The sequence below is a fragment of the Pan troglodytes genome, chromosome 2 (genome assembly GCF_028858775.2).
Source record: "Pan troglodytes isolate AG18354 chromosome 2, NHGRI_mPanTro3-v2.0_pri, whole genome shotgun sequence".
Classification (NCBI taxonomy): Eukaryota; Metazoa; Chordata; class Mammalia; order Primates; family Hominidae; genus Pan; species Pan troglodytes.
In genome coordinates this window covers 188,505,620-188,531,668 of record NC_086015.1, presented here as the reverse complement: position 1 = coordinate 188,531,668, position 26,049 = coordinate 188,505,620, and the positions used below count along the sequence as shown (strand labels likewise).

At 40.0% G+C, this 26,049-nt stretch overlaps 1 protein-coding gene across 4 annotated transcripts in view; it reads right to left on the bottom strand.

Annotated features, from left to right (window-relative positions):
* Nucleotides 1–26,049, bottom strand: part of MAP3K13 (mitogen-activated protein kinase kinase kinase 13) — a 201,166-nt gene that overhangs the window by 137,996 nt on the left and 37,121 nt on the right. The window contains exon 1 of one of the 4 annotated variants that reach the window (XM_016942455.4): nt 17,660–17,774. The exons of the other annotated variants lie outside the window; for them this stretch is intronic. The gene's annotated coding sequence lies outside the window, so the exon portion shown is untranslated. Of the gene's footprint in view, nt 1–17,659; nt 17,775–26,049 lie in introns of those variants that run through there. 4 annotated transcript variants of the gene reach the window in all.

Here is a 26,049-nt window from a genome sequence, read left to right as displayed (position 1 = left end):
AATTATTTAAAACAAAAATAACTGGGAATAATATAATACTCCTAACAATGGAAGGTATTAAATAAATTATGATAAAACTATTCAATAGAACACTTAAAACCTTTACAGGTTGTATACTAAAATGTATAGGAACAGGTAAAAATATTCATGACAAAGTGTGAAAAAAGGCAGGCCACACAATAATGGATACCAGGTGATCTAACATGTATAGATGACTAGAAGGTTGAAGGATACAGATCATATATATATCATGCCTATCTCTGGATATAGAGAGACTGGTGATTTTATTTTCTTCTCTTTTAGTATAAATTTCTAGATTATCTGTGAAGTACAAATGTATTGCTTTTGGGAAAAGTTACAAAAATTGATAAGATAAGAAAAGTTCACTGCTATTTTAACCAAATTATTTTAACTTTAAGAAAACGCGTTATTGGGGTTTTGGGGAGATGTTGGTCAAAGGATACAAAATTTCAGTTAGAAGGAATAAGTTCAGGAGATCTCTTGTATAACACAGTGACTATAGTTAATAACAATGTATTCCACACATGAAAATTGCCAGAATAGATTTTAAACATTTCACCACAAATAAATAATAGGTATGTGAGGTAAAACAAAAACAAAACTTGTTACAATTTTTTCCCTTCTAATTTAAGCAAGATAACCTGAAAATGATTCTGTAATACACTATGTCAGCAGTTCCCAACCTTTTTGGCACCAGGGACCGGTTTCATGAAGAGAATTTTTCCATGGATTTAGGGGGCGGGATGGGAGGGGGTGGTTTCAGGATGATTCAAGTGCATTACATTTATTGCGCACTTTATTTCTATTATTATATTGTAATATATAATGAAATAATTACACAACTCACAGTAATGTAGAATCAGTGGGAGCCCTGTGCTTTTTTTCCTGCAACTAGACAGTCCCATCTGGAGGTGATGGGAGACAATGACAGATCATCAGGCATTAGATTCTCATAAAGGGCACGCAATCAAGATCCGTCACATGTGCAGTTCACAATAGGTTTCCTGCTCCTATGAAAATCTAATGCCACCGCTGAGCTGACAGGAGGGGGAACTCAGGCAATAATGCAAGTGATGGGGAGCAGCTGTAAATACCAGATGAAGCTTACCTACTGGCCTGCAGCTCATCTGCTGTGCAGTCCAGTTCCTAATAGGCCACAGACCAGCATCAGTCAGTGGCTAGGGGGTTGGGGACCCCTGCACTATGCTGTAATAGATAGTGTGTCTTTTCACTAGAGTGAGGGATGGTCATGGCTGGGATATACATTGAGGAGGTGGGAGGATTTGGAATGAAAAGCCTTAACCGGAAGAAGGTGTATGCGTTTATGTGTGTGTGTGTGTGTGTATACTTTTTTGAGAGAAAACAGAAAAGTGCAGATGGCAATAAAAGATGATGAGATTAGTAGAAATGGGGCCGGGTGCAGTGGCTCATGCCTATAATCCCAGCATTTTGGGAGGCCAAGGCAGGCGATCACCTGAGGTCAGGAGTTCAAGACCAGCCTGGCCAACATAGTGAAACCCTGTCTTTACTAACAATACAAAAATTAGCTGGGCATGGTGGCGCATGCCTGTAATCCCAGCTACTTGTGAGGCTGAGGCAGGAGAATCATTTGAACCTGGGAGGCAGAGGTTGCAGTGCACTCCAGCCTGGGAGACAGAGAGAGACTCTGTCTCAAAAAAAAAAAAAATAAATAAATGATGAGATTAGTAGAAATGAAGTTGCGAGATCCCATTTCCAATAACATTATAGAAGGCAGATCACCTGGTGAAAGGAAAAGGTGACAGATTTGGGATTCTATGGAGCAAGAGAGGTTTCAACAGCCACTGTGGGAAACAGTCGCTAGAAATGAAAGGCCACCAATCAGCCATGAGGGCCTAACTGAGGATGCAAAGCAATCAACGTGGTAGCTGAAAATACGATTAAAGCGGTACTCTGTGTTGGGCATAGTCAGAGGAGGAAGGACCAAAGGCTGATAATGGGGGCGGAAGTGATTATTAAATGGCTAATGATATTTCCAAGTTGGATGGGGCATAAATGGAAAGGGGTCAAGTGCATATTCAGTTTGGTATCTACTGCCATGTATAGCGTATAGCAGAGCAGGGTAATATATGTTTAAGAAAAAAGAAGTGAGGAGAAACTGTGTAAGGAGAGGGGTAAGATAATTAACTGAGCACCTATTATGTAACAGATTCTTTTGTCACAGATCATCAAGTCTCTTCTTATTGGCTGGGTTTCTCCTTTGCCTATAAGCCCGTCCATGTCTCTCCTTTTCAAAATTTCCTTCTGACTTATCTGTTCACTCCCCTTTTCTTTACCACCAAACTTCTTGAAAAAACACTATATACCAGGACTAGCAGATACTAGGCACATGTGCCTCTATGCCTCTTCCCAGACCCATAGCAGGTATAGACAGTAGATGGTGGCACTCTTTCCCACAGACATACTCCATCAACATATGCAAAATTGGGTAGCATCTAGCAAAGGGCCTTGTGTATGGGAAACATTCAATAGCAATTTTCTAAATGAATGAACACATGCATATCTTATAGCAAGGTAGATTTGTGATCCATCACATTTATTGGAACAAATAATAAATGTTTTTCCACTGTATCTTTGATCTCCTGGAAATGGGTTCCCTTTAGGCTCCTAAAAATAGCACCTTTGGCTCCTTACAGGCAGGAAGCCCTTGCTTAGGTCAATCTAGTTAGCTGCATGCCAAGCTGTTTCTAGCTACAGTACATTCCAGTTTGAAGGTATGTTTTGGGATCATGTATATCTTTTACCCTCCTGATTTTTATTATTCCATTTCTAGTCATTAAAAAATATCCAGCCAGGCGCAGTGGCTTACACCTGTAATCCCAGCACTTTGGGAGGCCAAGGCGGGCAGATCACAAGGTCAAGAGATCGAGACCATCCTGGCCAACACGGTGAAACCCCGTCTCTACTAAAAATACCAAAACTAGCTGGGCATGGTGGCACGTGCCTGTAGTCCCAGCTATTCGGGAGGCTGAGGCAGGAGAATCACTTGATCCTGGGAGGTGGAGGTTGCAGTGACCCAAGATCACACCACTGCACTCCAGCCTGGCGACAGAGCGAGACACCGTCTCAAATAAATAAATAAATAAACATACCCTGCTGAGAGTCGTCCGTTTGCAGCACAGAGGAGGAAAAAAATAAAAACAAGGCACTCCGTTGCCTTTTTAGGTACAGAAACCATCTTTGATAAGGCATTAATTCCACCCTGCAAGTAGGATTTGCGTAATCTCCAGGCCCATTATGGCAGACAAACTCTTAAGGTGCCCCTCATGATCCTTACCTTCTCGTGTTCACACCCTTGTGTGATTCCCCTCTTTGAGTGTAATACTTGCTTCCAATCAATATAATACAGAAAAGGTGCTGGGATGAACATGATTATGTGCACGTAATATGTGAATATGCTATATAAAACTGGAGCACTTGTCTGGAGTCTCTCCTTCCCTTGCTAGCTATAAGGAGGCTAGTGGCCATGTTGGGGAATCCCGCATGGCAAGGAAATGTGGGTGGCCTCTATGACCTAAGGGCAGACTTTAGCCAACAGGGAGAAAAAAACAAAATAAAAAAACTGTAGTTCTCGGTAGTACAACCACACCCTAAAACCACAAGGAAGTGAATGGTGTTAATAACTTATGTCTATGAGTTCCCCAGTTAAGCATCCAGAGAACGCAGCCCTGACTGAAGCTATGTGAGACCCTCAGAGAAGGACAAAGCTAGGCCATGCCCAGTAACTGAGGTGACAAATGTGTATTGTTTTGAGCCACTGAGTTTGTGATTATATTGTTACGCAGTAAGAGAAAATTAATACACCTACAGAACTTCACACTATTCCATCTAGAGACAACTTGCTTTACATTTACAGGAAACATTTACAAAAAGCACCTAATAAAATTATAATGGCATACTCTAATACTCCTTTTTGTATAAATAATAGTGAGTAACATAACAAACATCTTGCCTGGTGACTCAAGCATGATTTATAGACCTAATATCAGTAGCAATAATCATATCTAGTATTGTATTAGATAGAGAATTATGAAAATATTCTTGCCTTCCAATGTCCTTTGTTTCCTAAAAGTCTTGTCTATGTCATCTTGGAGTTTCTTTATATAAAAGTCTCATTTTCCAGTATGTTTCTAAAATAGCAAAAGCCTGTGGCATAGATAAGACAGACAGAGCAGCTTGCAGGTTGCATTGAAAACTGCAGAAGGGACAGATGAGTATACTACTTGTGCACTGCAGCATGCAGATTGCCCCAAAACGTAACAACTCAAAGCAACTAACATTTATTATCTCATACGGTCTCTGAGGGGCAGGAATCTCGGAGCAGCATGGGTGAGTGGTTCTGGCTCAGGGTCTCTCATTAAGTTGCAGTCAAGCAGTTGACCAGGGATGTAGTCACCTGAAGGCTGGAGGAACTACTTCCAAAATTGTTCACTCACATGGCTGTTTGCAGGAGGCCTTGGTTACTTGTCACGTGGGCCTTTCTGCAGGGACATCTGAGTCTCCTCATGACAAGGCAGCTGGCTTCCCCTAGAGCAAGTTATTCACAGCAAGCAAAAAGCTGCAGTGCTTCTTATGACCTAGTTCAGGGCTTGGCAAACTTTTTCTTAAAGTGCTAGATAGTAAATATTTTAGATTTGTAAGCCTTATAGTCGGTATCACAGCTACTCATCTCAGTTGTTGTCATGTAAAAACAGCCACATAGAATACACAAATAAATAGCCATGGTGTGTTCCAATAAAACTTTATTTATAAAATAGGCAGTCAGCCTGTGGACTATAGTTTGCCAATCTCTGACCTGGTCTCCAAGACTGGAAACTTGAAGCCTCTTGCTCCTTCTTTATTCTATTCATTAGAAGCTAGTCATTAGGTCCAGCCCACACCCAAGGGGAGAGGAATTAGGCTATACCTCTTAAAGGGAGGAATAAAAAAGAAAATTTAGACATGCCTTAAAATCACTACCACAGGCTTAACACAGAAAGCAGAATGTGGGTTAAACGTTGCATTAGTTTCCCGGGCATATTTCAACAAATTATCACAAACTGGTGGCTTAAAACAACAGAAATTTTTTCTTTTACAGTTCTAGAGGCTAGAACTCCAAAATCAAGGTGTTGGCAGGCCCATGGTCCTGCTGAAGGCTTTGGGAAAAAACCGTTCCTTGCCTCTTCATAGCTTCTGATGGCTCCTGGAAATCTTTGATGCTCCTTGGCTTATAGCTTCTTCACTCCAGTCTCAACCTCTGTCTTTACATGGTCCTCTTCCCTATATATTTCTCTGTGTGTCCTCTCCTCTTCTTATAAGGATACCAGTTGTTGGATTTAGAGTCCACCCTAACTACTATGACCTCATATGTAACTAATTACATCTATAAAGAGCCTGTTTCCAAATAAGGTCACATTTTGAAGTTCTGGTGGACGTGAATTTTGGGGGGACACTATTTGGTGTTGTGGTGTGTTGAATAGTATGCCCCCAAAATTCACATTTACCCAGAATCTCAGAATGTAACTTTATTTGGAAATAAAGTATTACATTAGTTAAGTTAATATGAAGTCAGACTGGATAGGATGGTGTAATAGTCCTTTCTCACACTGCTATGAAGAAATAGCAGAGAATGGATCATTTATAAAGGAAAGATGTTTAACTGACTCACAGTTCCGCATTGCTGGGGAGGCCTCAGGAAACTTACAATCATAGTGGAAGGCAAAAGAGAAGCAAGCACCTTCTTCACAGCATGGCAGAACAGAGTGAGTGCCAGCAGGGGAAATGCCAGACACTTATAAAACCATCAGATCTTGTGAGACTTACTCACTATCACAAGAACGGCATAGAGCAAACTACCCCCGTGATCTAATTACCTCCACCTGGTCCCGCCCTTGACACGTGAGGATTATGGGGATTACAATTCAAGATGAAATTTTGGGTGGGGACACAGCCAACCATATCAGATGGGCTCTAAATCCAATGACTGGTGTCCTTATAAGAAGAAAAGGGACACTTAAGCCCTGAAATATATTAGGGAAGTTTCTCATCATCCTCAGGATAAAGTACACATTCCTTAACTTGGTACCTAAAGCCATTCCTGATGCGTCTTTAGCAACTTCTCTGTCCTCATTTCCTGCCACTTCCTTAATATTCACTCTAGTCAAATGCAACTGCTCCTTCTCCCAACCTATTAGGCTGCATGGCCTCACTGCTTCTTCTCCCTACAGTGCCCTGTCGCCTCTTTTCCTTGGATACAGGGAAGTACCCCATAGTTTACATCAGGTTTTATTTGCAATAAGAATGTCACCTAATGTGAATTGCATACTTTATTCCACACCTTTTGTATTATTAAAAAATCTTTGATTATATATTCTTTACATACATTAAACTCATAATCTCGTGCTCAGTATAATGCTGACAATGCTATACATTCATGTAACCACCACCCAAAACAAGACCTAAAACATTTTTATAACCTCTAGAAAGTTCCCTGGTGCATCTTTCCAGTCAATAAAACACCTCCCCTCCACCCCTTACCAAATATATTTTGACAAAAAAAAGGAAAAGAAATAATTAAAGGTCACAAAACAATCATAATTTTTCCCATTGGTTATTAAAACTGCTTTGCATAGTTTCAGCTTGCATGATCATTTTCATAGTCCCATATAACTAAGTGAGGGCTGTCTGTATGTTTTAATGTTTCCTTTTATTTTCTTTTCACCATTTTAGCTGTATCTGTGTGTGAATAGTTGCTGTAAAGCAGAGGTAGACAAACTATAGCCCACGGGCCAAATCCAGCTGGCTGCTTATTTTTATAAATAACACTTCATTAGAAAACAGCCTCTCTCCTTCATTTATTTATTGTCTATAGCTGCATTTGTGCTACAATGGCAGAGTTAGGTAGTTGCTACAGAGACTACATGGCTCACAAAACCTGAAGATATTTATATGTGGCCCTTTATAGTAAAAAATTTCCCAGCCCCTGCTCTAAAGCAATGTTTTGTAAAGTTTAGCATGCATCACAGTCACAGAAAAACAAATCATGGTACCATACCCCCAGAGTTTCTGATTCAGTTAGGCCTGGGGTGGAGCCCAAAAATTTCATCTCTAACAAGATCCCAGGTAATATTGATGCTGCTGGTCTGCAGAACACACTTCGAGAACACACTGTTCTAGAGATAGCATTTTATTTTATTTCATTTCATTTCATTTCATTATTTTAGTTTAGTTTAGTAGTTTTTTGAGACAGAGTCTCGCTCTGTCACCCAGGCTGGAGTGCAGTGGCACGATCTCGTCTCACTGCAACCTCCGCCTCCCTGGTTCAAGCAATTCTCCTGCCTCAATCTCCTCAGTACCTGGGATTACAGGTACCCACCACCACACCTGGCTATTTTTGTATTTTTAATAGAGACGGGGTTTCTCCATGTTGGCCAGGCTGGTCTCAAACTCTTGACCTCAGGTGACCCACCCGCCTCAGCTTCCCAAAGTACTGGGATTATAGGTGTGAGCCACCACGCCCAGCCTAGAGATAGCATTTTATAATTTTAACTTATTACACTTATTATACCTCATATACCACACTATTTTGTTTCCACCTTTTGTGCTCTTGTTATTATGTCTTTTACTTCCTTATACACTCTTAACTCTATTATACATTGTTATTATTTTTGCTTTAAACAGGCCAGAATCTCATTCTTTGTAAATTAACACAAGTAAAATTGACTTTTTATGGTGTATAGTTCTAAGAGTTTTAACTTATATGTGGATTCATGTAACTGCCATCACAATTATTCCCTCTGTTAAAGGATGTAGCAGGAAAGGGGAGCATGAACAAATGGGGAAGTTGACCACAGAGATGGAAAGTATAAAAAAGAATCAAGAAGAAATGCTAGAAATAAAAAATATCAAAATTGAAGAATTCATTTGATAGGCATAGGGGTAATGTTATATAATGAAGGCAACTTCTGTACTAAGTTGTAAGGTTTTCATAATATTTTCCTTATTCAGTGAACCAGCACTATTAACATCCACTTATATGTTAGTAATTTCCAACTTGCTACTTATGGCTTCTAAGTCATTTCTTGTATAATTTCTTAAGTACATTGTTTGAACACTTGATTCTTGAGCCTTTTGACTGGGAAAAGTTCTAGCAAAATTATTTTCTTTTTTTACAGTTTCTTAAAACACCCATATGAGCCACTTGTTTTTCATGTCTTTTTTTTTTTTTTTTTTTTTTTTTTTTGAGAGAGTCTCACTCTGTCACCCAGGCTGGAGTGCAATGGCACGATCTTGGTTCACTGCAACCTCTGCCTCCTGGGTTCAAGAGATTCTCCTGCCTCAGCCTCCCGTGTAGCTGGGATTATAGGAGCACGCCACCATACCCAGCTAATTTTTTGTATTTTTAGTAGAGACGGGGTTTCACCACGTTGGCCAGGCTGGTCTCGAACTCCTGGGCTCAAGTTTTCTGCCCGCCTTGGCATCCCAAAGTGCTGGGATTACAGGTGTGAGCCGCTGCGACTGGCCATTGCTTTTCATGTTTATTCCTATGGGTCTCATTATCAAATCATTTTTCGGATAATAGTTTATACAGGCAGCCCTTTACAATTTTTCAGTGAATGACTTTTTATGGTCTTTCCTTGATGAGCTTGTTTCCTAGTTTGTGTTAACCTAGTTATTTTAGGGAGTTTTAGTGAGGAAAATTTGTAGTTTCCTAGATACTTGGGAGCTATTGTGTCCCCTCCCCACCCCCACCATATTATTAAATTCTGAAAACTGGACGGACAATGGAAAGACAGCCTAGAGGTGAGGCCCAGTAGTTCTTAAACCTTCTGATTATAAATAATAAAGAATCAGGTTGCTAGAAAAGAGATCAAGTTTCAGTGACTAGGTCCAGGTTAATAAGTATTAGAGTTATATAAGCCTCTTTCCTTTCACCTCCTACAACCCCCTATATGCCTTCTGTGGAATTTCTCATCTTCTAAACACCCATTTTATGTTAACACAGGCCCGAAATCAGTTTTCCAAGTTCTGATGTGAAATTCTTTTCATTATCATCTGCGTTGGCATTCTGCCTCCACTTATTTGCCTAAGTGTTTCTCTTGCCCATTTTTCTTAGATGAGATGTGTCATAAAATACCGTAAAGCGTGTGTTTACTTTGTGTTGCCTTTATTGAAAATTAGAGAAAAGGCTGTACTTTCCAGGTGTTCTGTGAGTGTCTGTGAAACATCCTGTGTAAGTTGCTTCTTCTAAGTTTGTATTGCAAGTGTATTTTGAAATGAATTTTACCAGGATTCATCACATCATTTTGCTATGGAAACCACTGCTACGCATCTCACAACATGGCATTAAAGACCGAGTCATTAGGCCGGCTGCGATGGCTTATACCTGTAATCCTAGCACTTTGGGAGGCTGAGGTGGGAGGATCACTTGAGCTCAGGAGTTCGAGACCAGCCTGGGCAACATAGTGAGAACTCATCTCTATTTTTATTTAAAATTTCTTTAAAAAAAAGATTTAGTCTTTAAATTACAGAGTCATGCTCAAAGTAGTATATTTTATTGTTTCATTATAATCATGTTTGTTGTTCTGTGAGGAAGGCAGAATGAGATATTATTATCCCATTTTCCAGGTTGAGGAGCTGAGACACAGACAGATGATTAAATAAGATGGCACATGAGGAAGTATCTAGGACAGATCCTGGTGTACATGTACATAGATACAGACATAAACACACATATATTCATACTTTTTTTGTAATAAGGGGAGGGCAATAATTTTTTTCTTTAAAAGAGTATATTTTGCTATCAAAAGGCAAATTAGTGGCAGATCTAAAGTTAAAGCCTTTTAACTTCCAGTCATGTATAGTCTATCTAGTAAGCCCTATTCAGATGACATTGATGACATTTCCATATCTCATTATTAGCTTTCCACATTCAGGAGAAACTGATATCTATAACAGTAGTTCAATTTTAAAAATACAATCCAGAAATATTATAGGGATACTTCCTTAAACTTTCTTTTCTTTTTTTTTTTTTTTTTTTTTTGAGACAGAGTCTCACTCTGTCACCCAGGCTGGAGTGCAATGGCACCATCTTGGCTCACTGCAGCCTCCGCCTCCTATGTTCAAGTGGTTTTCCTGCCTCAGCCTCCTGAGTAGCTGCAACTACAGGCACGTGCCACCATGCCCAGCTAATTTTTGTATTTTTAGTAGAGATGAGGTTTCACCATGTTGGCCAGGCTGGTCTTGAACTCCAGACCTCAAGCTATCTGCCCACCTCAGCCTCCCAAAGTGCTGGGATTACAGGTGTGAGCCACCACACCCAGCCAATTTCTTTTCTTTTTATATTTATTCTGGCATTACATTCCATTTTGACTTCTTTTTGAGATTTATTTTCCTGAACAGGATGGGCCTTGGGTCAAATTCTGGTTAAGGTGAAGTTTGGCCTCTACTCTCTCTTCTGGTTCCTCTCCTACTTCTTATGTGACAACTCATATTCCATAAAACTTCAGTTCATGGGCAGCAACAGCAGGTAGGGGAATCTGATTCATCAGTAAACTATGAGTCAGAGACCAGGCACGCTACAGAAATCTAGAATGCATAAAGACTGTCAGTCTACAGCTCTTCAAGCAATTAGGAGCTAGGACTATAGGAGCTGAGTACAGAGAAGCAAAGGGTTAATAACCTGGAGTTTGCTAGGCAGTGAGAGAGGAGAGCTGAGCAGGCCAAGCAAGTACAGTTGGCCCTCCTTATCCTCCTCACTATCTGTAAATTGAAAATATTTGGGAAAAAAAATTGCATCTGTACTGAACATGTATAGGCTTTCTTATTTCATAAACAATAAAGTATAACAATGATTCACATAGCATTTACATTGCACTAGGTATTATAAATAATTAGAGATGATTTAAAGTATATGAGAGGATGTGCATAGGTTACATAGGTTTTATATAAGGAATTTGAACATCCTTGGATTTTGTTATCCCTAGGAGGTCGTGGAACCAATCCTCCACCGATACTGAGGGACAATATATATGGAACCTGCAGCAAGGAAAATGAAAAATGCTTTGCACCTTTAGTCACTCTTTGCCCCTCTTACTAGGGTGAATTCTGCTGTAATGTGACATTAGCCTAGAGTAATTGCAACAGTTGGCTGGCCAACCAGCAAATAGGGGATGGGGTGTAATCACAGCTCTTTGGGCAGAAGTGTTTTCTTTACTCGAGTTGTTGAAGGGAAGGGGATCCAATTACATTATTTTGTATCAAAGAGGGGGCTTATTATAGCTCTCAAAAATACTATATTTTGAGGAGAGAATCAAAGCAACACTTCTCCAAGTATGTTCCATGTTCCAGATGAATAAAGGATTCTGTGATCAAACACTTTAGAAAATGCTGCATGGTCCTCTTACTAGAAACATTAACATATTAAAGGTCCTAAGAAGTTCTTGCAATAAGTTCATTTAATTGTATTTAATGTACTATTATGGTTAGTGCTTTTAGTGTCCTGCTAAAGAAATCTTTGCATAACCCAAGATTGCTGTTTTTTTTTTTTAAGGTTTCTGGTTCCACGTTTAGATCTATGATCCATGTCTATTTATCAATAGATCCATGTCTATTGCAGTTTTGTGTATAGTGAGAGAGGCATGAAATTTTTTCCCCCTATAAGAAAATCCATTTGTTGGCTGGGCGAGGTGGCTCATGCCTGTAATCCCAGCACTTTGGGAGGCCGAGGCAGGCAGATCACTTGAGGTTAGAAATTCAAGACTAGCCTGGCCAACATGGTGAAACACCATCTCTACTAAAAATACAAAAATTAGCCACGTGTGGTGGCACTCACCTGTAATCCCAGCTACTCGGGAGGCTGAGGCAGGAGAATTGCTTGAACCCAGGAGGCGGATTGCAGTGAGCCGAGATGGCACCACTGGACTCCAGCCTGGGTGACAGAGCGACACTTCATCTCAAAGAAAAAAAGAAAAAAAGAAAATCCATTGTTTCAGCAACATGTTAAAGAAAACTACTCTTTTTCATTGAACTGACTCACCACCTGATCAAAAATCAATTGACCTTATATGCGTGAATCTATTTCTGATTTCCCTATTCTGTTCCACTGACAAATCTGCCTGTCCTCAAGGCAATATCACACTGTCTTGATTATTGTTTCATAGTTAAGTGTTCAAGTCACGTATTATAAGTCATTTACCTTTTTGTTACTTTTCGAGATTGTTTTAGCTATTCTATATCTTTTGTATTTTCGCAAAAAATTTAGAAATAGCTTGTCAATTTCGTCAATATTGCCTGCTGAAATTTTGATTGGGATTGCATTAGATCTACAGACTGATTTAGGGAGAAATGGCACCTTAACAATTTATATCCATGGTCATGGTATATATATATATATATTGCACTTTCTATTTCTGAGTTGTTAAGTTTTTCTCAGCAATGTTTTACAGTCTTGAGTATAGACGTGTTGTGCTCTTTTGAAAGATTTATTCCTGTGTGTTAGGTATTTTTTCTTATTTTCTTTCTTTTTGAGACAGGGTCTCACTCTGTCACCCAGACTGGAGTGCAGTGGCATGACCATAGCTCACTACAACCTCCACCTCCTGGGCTCAAGCGATCCTCTCACCTCACCCTCCTGAGTAGCTGAGACTACAGGTGTGTGCCTCTGTGCCGGGCTAATTTTTGTATTTTTTGTAGACACAGCGTTTTGTCATGTTGCTTAGGATGGTCTTGAACTCCTGAGCTCAAGCAATCCATCTGCCTCAGCCTCCCAAAGTGCTAGGTTTATAGGCATGGGCCACCACACCCAGCCTCTTTTTCTTTCTATTTTTTTCATATTTTTAATTTTTTTTTAATGGATATGAAGTCTTGCTATGTTGCCCAGGGTGGTCTTTAACTCCTGGCCTCAAGTGATCCTCCGGGCTCAGCCTCTTAAAATGTTGGGATTACAGGCGTGAGCCCACTGTGTCCAGCCAGATATTTTTAATGGTGATATTTTCACCTATTTTAGCTATTGTTTCTAGTATGATTTTTATGTTGACTCTAACCTGTGGCCTTACTAAGTTCATTAATTAGTTCAAGTTTTTTTTATAGATTGTATAAGGTTTTTTATGCATACAATTATGTCATCTGTTAATGACAGTTTTATTTCTTTTCTGCACTTTAGGTCTTTTAATTTCTTTTTCCTTTTTTGTTTTTGCCTTATCATACTAGCCCTATACTAAGTATCTAATATACATCATCTCATCTTTACAACAATCCAATGTTATTCCAATTTAACAAATAAGAAAATGTGGCTCAGAAAGGTTCAGTAACTTGTCCAATCAAGATTGCACAGCTATTAGTAGATCTAGAATTCAAACCCAGGTAGTCTTATTCCATACCTGTATGTACGACTACTAGACTAGCTTATAAATTTGGAAAACTCAAGGGCACAAGAACAAAAAATGTTATCAAATTAAAAATAGGAAAAAAATTCCATTACTGGCAAAGAATATGAAGAGTTCACAGAAGAAAAAGGCATTTATTTTAAATATGAAAAGATGCTCAACCCCTCTCATAATGAAAGAAATACAAATTAAAACTATGATAAAATGGTATAGCTGCTATAGAAAACGTATGGTGGTTCCTCAAAAAATTAAAAATAGAATTACCATATGATCCAACAATCCCATTGCTGGGTATATAGCCAAAAGAACTGAAAGCAGGACCTCAAAGAGATATCTGCACATCCATGTTCACAGAGGCCTTATTCGCAATAGCCAAGAGGTAGAAGCAAACCAAATATCTATTGATGAATGAATGGATAAACAGGACATGGCATATACATACAATGGGATATTGTTCACCTTACAAATGAAGGAAATCCTGCCATATACTACATCACGGATAAGCCTTGAGGACATTAGGCTAAGTGAAATAAGCCATCCACAAAAGGATAATTACTGTGTGATTCCACTTACATGAGATAGCTACTAGTCATTCATTGAAACAGAAAGTAGATGGTAGTTGCTAGGAGTTAGCAGGAGGAGGAAGTGGAGAGTTGTTATTTAATGAGTATAGAATTTCAGTTTCACAAGACAGAAGTGTCCTGGAAATCTGTTGCACAAGAACGTGAATATACTTAACACTACCAAACTGTACACTTAAAAATGGTTACCTATGTTATAGGATTTTTAACCACAATTAAAAATGAAAATTAGTTTTTAAAACTTCAACACAAATTTTATTGTAAATTCTAAAAAACAAACACTATGCTGAAACCATTATTTAACCTATCAAACTGGCAAAAATCCAAAAGTCTGATGATTCTGTTGGCAAGGATATGAGAAACAGTACTCTTATAATGGGCGGGGGGAGTACACATTGGTACAATCCCTAAAGAAGGCAGTTAGGCAATATTTATGATACCTTTTGATCCAGTAATTCTACTTTGGGGAATTTAGTCATATGGATATACTGTATGCATGTATAAAATGATACATGTACAAGGCTATGAACTTCAGCATTGTTTACAATAGGAAGACACTGGAAACAACCAAAATGTCTATCAACAGGTGACTGGTTATATAAATTACAGTACATCCGTACAATGGATTAGTAGGCAGCTATTTAAAAATGAGGACACTCTCTATGTACTTACATGGAAAGAGATTCAACATATATTACAACTGAAAACATTTAGAACATTACGTATAATGTTATGTGTAAAAGGGAGGGAAATAAGAATCTATTTATACTTTTATATTTCCTTACTACATATATCAAGAAACTCTGGAAAGATACATGGAAAAATAATAGCCGTGGTTTGGGGACCCTGAATGGGAGCTGAATGGATGGAGAACTGGCTGGAGTGGGAAGTTGATATGTTTTGGTCTTGGAAATGTGAATATATCATCTATTCAAAAAATTCCTATGGTTGGAAATAAATTTTAATGACACCAGTTGTCATACAACGATTTACCAAGTGTCTACTACATGTCAAGCAGGCACTATCCTAGGCACTGACAATATGGCCCTGAACAAGACAAAGTTCTTACATTCTAGAGGGAAAGACCAAATATATATCCTACATACACAACACACACACACATACACACACAGGCATACGTATATGTACACACATTTTTTAATTTATAAAATAAATACTGCCAGGTGGCTACTTAAAAAAAATAAAATAAAATAAAAGGCCAGGCGCAGTGGTTCACGCCTGTAATCCCAGCACTTTGGGAGGCCGAGGCAGGCAGATCACCTGAGGTCAGGAGTTCGAGACCAGCCTGACCAACATGGAGAAACCCCATCTCCTTACTAAAAATACAAAATTAGCTGGGCATGGTGGCGCATGTCTGTAATCCCAGCTACTGGGGAGGCTGAGGCAGGAGAATCGCTTGAACCCGGGAGGCAGAGGTTGCAGTGAGCTGAGATCCCGCCATTGCACTCCAGCCTGGGCAACAAGAGTGAAACTCCGTCTCAAAAAAAAGGTAAATTAGGTTAAAAGAAAAAGTGTTATGGTGGAAGTGGAGTAGGGTGCCATTTTAGTTAGGGTAGTCTGGGAAGGCCTCTCTGAGGAGGAGCTATTTGAATAGAGACCCGAATGAAGGCTGGGAAGAAACAATGACGGGGAAGAGCTTTCTAGGCAGCAGCTGCCCTAAGGCAAGAGCAGGTCTGATGTGTTCAAGAGAAAGCAAAACACCTTTGTAGCTAGAGCAACCTGAGTGAGAACAATGGCAGACAATGATGTAAAACACATGCTTGAAAGCCAGATCCTGAGGGCTGCTTTGTAGGGCACGAGCAGTGGTCTGGATGGTATGGGCACCTACTGGAGGTTAAAAACATTTTTTTCAAAGGGGCTTGTTACGATGCGGCTAGTACACACCTGTATGGCCTTCCAGGTTGTTAAAAGACTGAAATATTTCAAGTCCCATGAGAAAAACAGCTGCTTCCCTAGTAACAATGTCACCTGCCACACTGGCTTCTTTCCCAGGACACCCCCCAGCCCTTCACTCGTTCTCATCAACCAACAAGTAAATGAGGAACTTGGCCCAGCAGAAGCTATTGACTTGGAGAAGTTAATCAGCTCAAGAGGTTAGAATCACGAGATTCAGAAAGCTAGAGGGTGAGTAAAGGTTTTCAGTTCATTGTAGCCCTAGAGCCTTAGGACAACGCGTCCTGGATTCCATCTCACCGAGATTCAGTTGGGGCCCAGCACCATCATCTGGGCTCCTGCTCAGTACAGCAGAAACAAGAAGCAGGATAGAAAAACAGACTGAGGTCTGAGATGAAGACAGAGGAAGGGGAAACCCAGTGAACGTCTATGTAAATAATCTCTCTTCTGAGCACTCCTCCAGTGATTTGAAAGGCTACTGTCTAGGCCGGGCGCGGTGGCTCACGCCTGTAATCCCAGCACTTTGGGAGGCCGAGGCGGGTGGATCACGAGGTCAGGAGATCGAGACCATCCTGGCTAACACGGTGAAACCCCATCTCTACTAAAAACAACAACAACAACAACAACAACAAATTAGCCGGGCATGGTGGCGGGCGCCTATAATCCCAGCTACTCGGGAGGCTGAAGCAGGAGAATCACTTGAACCCGGGAGGCGGAGCTTGCAGTCAGCCAAGATTGTGCCACTGTACTCCAGCCTGGGCAACAGAGCGAGACTCCGTCTCAAAAAAAAAAAAAAAAAAAAAAGAAAGGCTACTGGCTAATTCGACCTTTTATATAGTTAAAAGTCATATAATTGTCATGTACCAGGTTTTTTAAAAATGCATTGTGGTAAAAGGGAAATAGAAAATACCAACCTTTCCAACACCACATGCGACCTTAACGTTCTCATGGCTGCATTAATAAAGTCAATATGTTTGTGTAACAATGTGTAGTTCCTGGATCCTAATCTCAAGACAGAACAGCTGAAACACGGCAACTCTAATTTCATATATGAAACTCATTTTATGCACCATAGTACTGTGAATTTAGTCTGAAAAATCCATACAGATGTCAAATCTTAAGAAAACAGATTTCTCCGAAGTTGCGTGAAACCTCAGGCCGCTTGCCACTTCTGTTCTACAAAGTTCTTCCTCTTTGAAAATACATTCTGCTGCTCTTAAATCTAGGATCCCAACATCTTGTTACAGGATATTAAGTTCTACTTTATTCTCATTCTTTTAATTTCTTTGAACATCAAAACCTCCAATTTAATTATCTGAGAGACTGCTAAATATTTGCTGACATGAATCTGTAACTATGAATCTAAACCAGAGGAAAAGCAACTGGAAAGAACATGAGGATAAATCTAAGCACTGCTTAGAAACAATCTCTCGGCACTAGGTACATACTCACTTTTATTTTCTAACTGTAAACACTTTCACTCAACATAAGACATTAGAAATCATTTCGTGCACACAGGACCTGTTTTAGCAGCACCCTTGCTGAAACACCTCACGGCTTTCTTTTCCATTAAAAAAAATAAAACTACTGCTGAGTGCTGAAACTTTCTTTTCAGTAGTTCTAATCCCTAAGATTTAGAGCCAGGTAGAAACTTGATTTAATCTTTGATGGAAATTATTCTTACAATCCGTTTTATATGAAAATGTCATAATAGTTTTTTTTTTTTTAAAAACTACTTACACCAAGCTGAAGTCTGAACAGACAGCATGGAACTACCAGCAGCCGCCAGTTTCCTCACAGACTAAACTAAACTTTGCTCCCTTCCTGGCTGTTTCTGGATCAGGTTCACACTGATACACATTTACAGTGGCCTTGGAAGCTACCAACCAACACAGCGAGGTGGGAGGGTTTGTTACTCTAACTCTTGTTTGATAACTGCTTATCAGCAACTTCTCAAAGGTCGACTTAAATGTGTTTAAAGAGACAAATGTAAGGAAGATTATAAGGAAAGCCTGAAAAATCTTAAAATCTCCGATGGCTGGGCTTTGGTTTCCGAGGGGATTTCTTTCCCATATGTTCCTGGAAAAAAGAAAAAAGAAAACGATAGTCCTCTGAGCTTCAAATATCTTGCTTTCCTCTCATAAAACTTTCCCAGCCACCTGCAGTGGCTCTCGCCTGTAATCCCAGCACTTCGAGAGGCCGAGGCGGGTGGATCACCTGAGGTCAAGAGTTCAAGACAAGCCTGGCCAACATGGTGAAACTCCGTCTCTATTAAAAATACAAAAATTAGCTGGGCGTGGTGGCGGGTGCCTGTAATCCCAGCTACTCGGGAGGCTGAGGCTCCTTTTTGAAACTCCATTTCAAAAAACAAAAAACAAAAAAACAACTTTCCCTTCCTCCTCAGAATCTATACATTGTACAGTCATGGCAGAAAAGGGCCAGAAAGTTGTTTCTCCACTATAGTCCTCCCCCATCTCCATTCTCTCTGACTTTTTTACTAGTGAAAGAACAACTCAAAGTTCTTGGTAAATGTAGTACTTTCCGACATTCAAACCACCGGCTGATCTGATGTAAAGTGAGAACATGGATCCCAAATTCTATTCTTTGCAAGATAAAATATGATACTGCTTCATCTCTTGCCACACTCCTAAGCTTCTTTCCCTTCTGAGCTACCATATTTCTTTATTTCATTCCTTCCTTCCTTCCTTCCCTCCCTCCTTCCCCCTTCCTTCCTTCCTTTCTTCCCTCCCTCCCTCCTTCCCCCTTCCTTCCTTCCTTCCTTTCTTTTCTTTCTTTTTTCTGACAGAGTCTCACTCTGTTGTCCCGGCTGGAGCTCAGTGGCACGATCTCAGCTCACTGCAACCTCTGCCTCCCAGGTTCAAAGGATTCTCCTGCCTCAGCCTCCCGAATACCTGAGACTACAGACGCCCGCCACCGCGTCCAGCTAATTTTTGTACTTTTAGTAAAGACGGGGTTTCACTATGCTGACCAGGGTGGTCGCAAACTCCTGACCTCAGGTGATTCGCCCGCCTTGGCCTCCCAAAGTGCTGGGATTACAGGTGTGAGCCACCGCGCCCAGCCTTGTAATTTCTACCATTAGCCTTTGAAGCAGCAACCATTTATTACATACTTACTGCACTAATCACTTTATGAACATTATTTTATTCTCTCCCAGGCAATAAATTTGGAGATCATCTTCAATTCTTTTCAGTCTGACTCTCTGAGTCCAATTTGACCCCTTCACTATCCTGAGGATCTTCTGCAACAAGCACCGTGATAGGCAAAATAATGCACCCCTCAAAGATGTCCATGTCCTAATCCTGAGAACCTGTGAATATGTTACCTTCCATGGCAAAAGGGACTTTGCAGATGTGATTAACGTTTAAGGACTTTGAAATGGGGAGATTATCCGGAGGAGTCCAACCTAGTCACATGAATCCTTGAAAAGCAGTGAACTTTTCCCTCCCAGCTGTGGTCAGGGAGATGTGATAGGAGGACTTGACTAGCTCTCGCTGGCTTCGAAGATGGAGGAAGGGGCCTCAGAGGACTGCAGGTGGCCTCTAGAAGCTAGGAGTGGCAAGGAAACTGATTTTTCCCCAGAGTGTCCAGCCCTGATGACACCCTGGTTTAGCCTAGTGAGACCCATGTTGGTCTTTTGACCTACAGAACTATAAGATAAACTTGTGTTGTTTTTAAACCACAAAGTTTTTGATAATTTGTTATGGGAGCAATAGAAAAATAATACAGGTACTTTAATTTCAAGCTCCTTTAAAATATAATACTCAAGACTGAACAGAATACTCAAATGAAAACTGATGCAGAAAAAAAGTTGTGGAACTATCAAATTCCTTAATCTGTATGCTGTACTTTTATAAATGAAAATCAAGATTATTTCAGATTTTTAAAGCATTATACTCTTAACTTAGTAGCCTCCTAAGTCTTTGGCCCATGAGCTACATTAAACCAAGTGCCTAGCTGTACCCTCACTTTTTTTTCTTTCCTGTGTTGGGATCAAACACACACAAGTTTCCCAAGTGTGAATCCTGGTTCTATCCCTTACTTGCTGAGTGATTTTAGGTAATTTGCTTAACCTCTCTGGGTCTCAGCTGACTCATCTGTAAAACGGGCACAATATTTCACCTACTTTTTAGGTAGGATGAAGTGATGTAGCTCATACAAAGTACTTGGACCTGTGCCTGGAACATAGTAACTGCTGGGTAAATGTCAGCTGCTACTGTAAGGAGGGGCTTTCTTGTGGGAGCTGAGGAACAGGCTAAGATTCGTGTCTGGATCAATAGATAAGCTGCTCCAGGGCAGAGGTGCCCTGGAGAACAGGAGCCACTCTAGATTCTGCTAAAATCCTGGGGGCGTGGTGGGGTTTGAGGCTTTTAAGTATATGTGGAAAGGGCTTGAGCTGATCCTAGTTGGATTTCATGGGTCTGAGAATCCCACTTTTCCCTGGAGTTGCAAAGTAAACACTTGCTACCTGCCAGGCACTGTGCTAGCAATGAATCCATCTGACAAGACTCCTATTCTCCCGGGACGGACATTCCAGCAGGAGGGTGGAGAATAGACAAACCAGGAAATTTCATGGGGTGCCAAGTACTGTGATGATAAGAGAACAGGGTGACGGGGAAAACTCAATATTCAGGACTCACTGAGAAGGAGGGAAGTTTGAGCTGAGAGGAACATGAACTGAGGAGTGAGGGGAAGAAACAGTGTTTCAAGCGAAGGAACCAAGTGTGAAGCAAGTAGAAAGGAACAGTGTTTCAGCCAAAGGAACAGCCAATGTAAAGATTCAGAGGCAAGAATGACCTTGGCTTGCTCAAGAACCAAGAGGAAGAAGGCCAGTGTGGCCAAAGCAGAGATCAAGGACCAAATGTGAGGCCCAAAAAAGTAGTCAGGGACCCTGTAACTGTGGGGAGAGGTTTGGATTTCATACACTGAGATGCCATGGGAAGGTTTTCAGCAGCCAAAGGACAGAATGTGATTGACAAGGGAACACTTGAACCTGACAGGAAGCTGGTCCTGCCCAAAGCCTCTGCTTCAAGTTCCAGAATCCCCTTCACAGCCAGTCTGATCATACCTGGTCCTTCTTACCTTCTCAGCTTTTAACCACCCCTCTACCTCCAAAAACCAAATAGGCAGTTTTGAGGTGACCCTGAGCCAAGGTAGCAGTCTATGAGGAGGAGAGAGCAAGGGATGCAAAGCGACACACGTGACGGCTGCAAGTTCCTCTTTGTAGTAGGCTGAATGGTGGCCCCTCAGAAAGAACCCATGTCAAATCCCGGGAATCTATGAATGTGACTGTATTTGGAAAAGGAGGCTTTGCTGATGTGACTAAGGATCTCAAAATGAGATCATCCTGGATTATCTAAGTGGGCTCTAAATCCAATGACCTGTCCTTGTGAGAGAACCCCCTCATTCTTTTCTCAATTAATTTTAGAGATGAAACACAGGGTCCTACATACAACCTTTTTACATTTCACATTTTGGTTTTAGCCCACTTTTCCAAACTATTAAGATCATTTTGAATCATGCCCGCTGTCCTCTGTCATAGTAAGTAATCTTTTCAGCCTAACTACGTCTACTTAATGACCATGACTTCACCCAAATTATTAGTAAATAAACATTGAACAGTCAAGATTGAAAATAGAGTTCTGAAACATGTTATTAGAGACCTTTAGTTTGATACTGATCCATAAATCAATATTTTTGGGTGCACATGTTTGATCAGCTATAAAACCACCTATTCTCATACAGCTTGTATTTTTGTAGTTCCTCAAATATGTCAGGAGAACAAAATACCTTATAAGTAAAGACATGTCCACAGCATCCCAATCTTGTCAAACTCTAATGGAAATGAAGATGCAGTTTGTTTGAGCAGTTTTTTTTTTTTTTAATTGTGCCGGTTCTTAGCGATTATCATTTTTTTAAAGAGTTTACAAACTATAAGTTAATTCTTTTTTCTAGAAGTCTCCTTGAGGTTAAAAGGAAGTTTACACAAATGGAGGAAATGACATGAATCTCTGTCTCAAAATAGGAGCTATAAGTGGAGGAGAAAAGTAGGGGAACATTAGAAAAGAAAGCATGGCGGAAGGGGCAAGCACGGTGTGCCCCTGGGAGAGGGAAGAAACCACGCTGGTCATAGCAGGGGTGGTTGTTGAAAAGTACTGGGAAATCGGAATTGAAACAGAATGTAAAGTCTAGAAAAAGGGACTAGGATTTAAAATTAAAATATCAGAAAATGGGAGGAATCAAAAGATTTTAAAGCAAGAAAATAAAATAATAAAGGTGCTTTAATAAACAACCTAATTGAAAAGTGGGCAAAGTACATGAACAGTTCAGAGAAGAAATATAAATGGCTCTTAAATATATAAAAAGGCACTCGGCTGGGCGCGGGGGCTCACGCCTGTAATCCCAGCACTTTGGGAGGCCGAGGCGGGCAGATCACGAGGTCAGGAGACCGAGACCATCCTGGCTAACACGGTGAAACCCCGTCTCTACTAAAAATACAAAAAAAAAAAAAATTAGCCGGGCGTGGTGGCGGGTGCCTGTAGTCCCAGCTACTCTGGAAGCTGAGGTAGGAGAATGGCGTGAACGCAGGAGGCAGAGCTGGCAGTGAGCTGAGATCGCGCCACTGCACTCTAGCCTGGGTGACAGAGCAAGACTCCGTCTCAAAAAAATGAATAAATAAAAATAAAAAGACACTCAACCTCACTCATTATAAGAGAAATCAAAATTAAAAGTACAATGACGTCATCTTAACCTATATTTTCACCTAACAAATTGGCAAAGTTAAAAAAGTTTCATAAGATACACTGTTGGTGAGGTTATGGGAAAATAATGGAGGATAAATTGATAGAACCTCTCTGAAGAGCAAACTGGCAATCAAATTATAAACACATACACTTTCACCCAGCAATAACTAAAAACATACACATGTACATGAATATTAACTGCAGCACTGTTGGCAAAAGAAAAAGATGGAAATCAGGAAGGAACTGGTAAATTAAATTATAGTACAGATATCTAATAGGATACTGGAATTTAAAAATTAGGTGACTGTGGCCGGGCACGGTAGCTCACGCCTGGAATCCCAGCACTTTGGGAGGCCGAGGCGGGCAGATCACCTGAGGTCGGGAGTTTGAGACCCAGCCTGACCTACATTGAAAAACCCCATCTCTACTAAAGACACAAAATTAGCTGGGCGTGGAGGCGCATGCCTGTAATCCCAGCTACTCGGGAGACAGAGGCAGAATTGCTTGAACCCGGGAGGTGGAGGTTGCGGTGAGCCAAGATCGCGCCATTGCACTCCGGCCTGGGCAACAAGAGCAAAACTCCATCTCAAAAAGAAAAAAAAAAAATGCATGCCAAATGTAATGTGGTACGCTGGATTAGATCACGGAATAGAAAAACTACAGTCATGGAAAAACTGGTGAAAACCAAATAAAGTCTGGCTTTTAGTTAATAGTCATGTACCAATGTTAATTTCTTAATTTTGATAAATGAGCCATAGTTATGTAAGATGTTAACATCAGGAGAAGGTGGGTAAAGTTTCTACAGGAACTTTCTGTACTATCTTAGCAGATTTTCTATACATCTCTAACTATTTCAAAAACAAAAAGTTTATTAAAACAATAGATAGACTTTTTTCCCAATAAACAGACATTTTAAAAATTATTAGAGCAGCTATCGTGAAAATGGCTTGGAGAAAGGAGAAGTTAGAACCAAAAAGGTCAGATGGGCAACTGTGGGAGTAATCTTGGCATGAGGTGACGAAGGCCTACATTAGGGTAAAGATAATGAAATTACAGTGAAAATAATCAAATATAAAATGTATTTCAAAAGAAAAAATAAAAAATACTTGCAATATCAAAGAGAGATCAGAACAGTGACACCAGTGACAAAAGATAGAAATTAGATGAAGGGACTGAGGTTCATTTAACTCATTCATTCAATAAATATTTGTTGGTACCTACTGTGCAAGGCACTGTGCAAGGCGCCGGGGATGTGAGAGTGAGTTTATAAAGGCAAAGTGTGAAGTGACTCTAAAATGTCCTAGTTGAATTGTCCAAAAGGCATCTGGATACACAGTATGAGAGAACAGAACTGAGATAACTGAGAAAGATTATACAGAGTGAGGAAGGAGCGGCCAAAACTGAGCTGTGAAATATAAACACAGGGTAATACCAGAGAAGCATGGAAAACAGAGTAGGGATGGACAGAGGATTTTGAAAAGGAGCAGGATGGTGCAATTTCCTGGCAACCAAGACAAAAGAAAGATCTAGGAAAAAGGGTTCCATCAAATGCACTGTCTAAGAAACAAAGATATACAAAAGATGACAAGATGATTACAAAAAGAGACAGAGACCACTGATGGCCAAAGTCACCCAAGAAACCTCTTTCACTTTCAGTAAAGCCTAAACGGAACCCAGATTACAGAAGTCAACATTTTCCTAGAAGAAAGCCCTTCTGATTTAAAGGCCTTTGGCAATTAGAATTCCACTTAACGTGCTCCTCAAACTGGGGTATATGAAGCCGCAGAACAGATCTTTCTGTAGTATCAACTTTATATAGGGGAAAATATATTGAAACAGAATGAAAAATGCAAATTTTACATGAGCCTTTAAAGACAAATCCTGACATTTCAAGCATAGAATGTCCTTACAGGAGGTCATCTTCCTATTTCTAGGGCTATAAATTGACTTACCATTTCTGTAAGGGGATAGTTGGGTAGAAATTAAAGAAGCACTTATATAATAGCCAGCTATAGGAAAATGTGTACTTGCTATTAAAACTCAGTCACGACCGGGCGTGGTGGCTCACGCCTATAATCCCAGCACTTTGGGAGGCTGAGGTGGGCAGATCACCTGAGGTCAACAGTTCCAGACAATCATGGCCAACATGGTGAAACCTTGTCTCTACTAAAAATACAAAAATTAGCCGGGTATGATGGCGCATGCCTGTAATCCCAGCTACTCGGGAGGCTGAGGCAGGAGATTTGCTTGAACCCAGGAGGCAGAGGTTACAGTGAGCCAAGATTGAGCCACTGCACTCCAGTCTTGGCAACAGAGTGAGACTCCATCTCAAACAAATAAACAAACAAACATCAAAAAACTCGGTTACTTATAATAAAAAAATAAGAATATGGCCACATGTGGCAAATCACAATAAACACTTTGTATTCAAAGGAGAAAAATAATGAAAAAAATCTTGAATGTATCGTTCATATTTACCACTATTTTGCTATGAGTCTCATTTATTATGTATCCTATATGTCTGTAGCTAGAGCTTAGCTACATGCTGAGAGTGAAGTTACAGAACTGACTATATCCAGATGCTTAATCAATGCTATTTGATAGTGTTAAATATGCATTGAGCCTCAATCAATACTATACACACACATACATATGTAAAACACGAGTGCATGGTATGTGCATATCTGTGTGTGCATATATATAATATACACATGTGTATATGTGTGTGCACACATATATATAATATATACACACATATGTATATATACATGCATGTATATATGCACGCACACACACATGCACTACTGTCACATACTATAGGTGTTAATTCCAGAATTGGTACTATGCTTCCAATCCTAATTTATATAAAAATAACTGAGACCCTGACTTAAGTGTAGTACACAGTATACCAGTAAAATGAAAACGCAGTTTTAATCTGTAATTCTCTGCCAAATAAATTAAAATACAAATTTGGCATTAGGTTTTCATAAACCAGGGTAAGCATGAGTTTGAAATCTTTGCTCTCATATTTTCCATCTAATTTAAAATATCCTCAGCCTGCAAGCCGGAAGGTAATACTCCCACCAAGTAAAAATTTCTTTTAAATTTGTATATGAGCAAGCCATTAGAATGGTAACTGTGGAGGTAATGTCCAGAAGCTTCTTGAAAATGCCATGGGAAACCTATGTCAGGTTGTAATTTTTCTAAAATCAATCATCTAGTCTGATGTCATTTGAATGGAGAAATTATTATCATTTATTAACCTAATGTAATTCTGATTGAGATCTCTACTGTTTAAAAGAAAACCAATTTTAAGAGTAGTCAAGATAAACTAGCTCGTTTCTTAAGGTTTGCCTTTCTACACTAAAA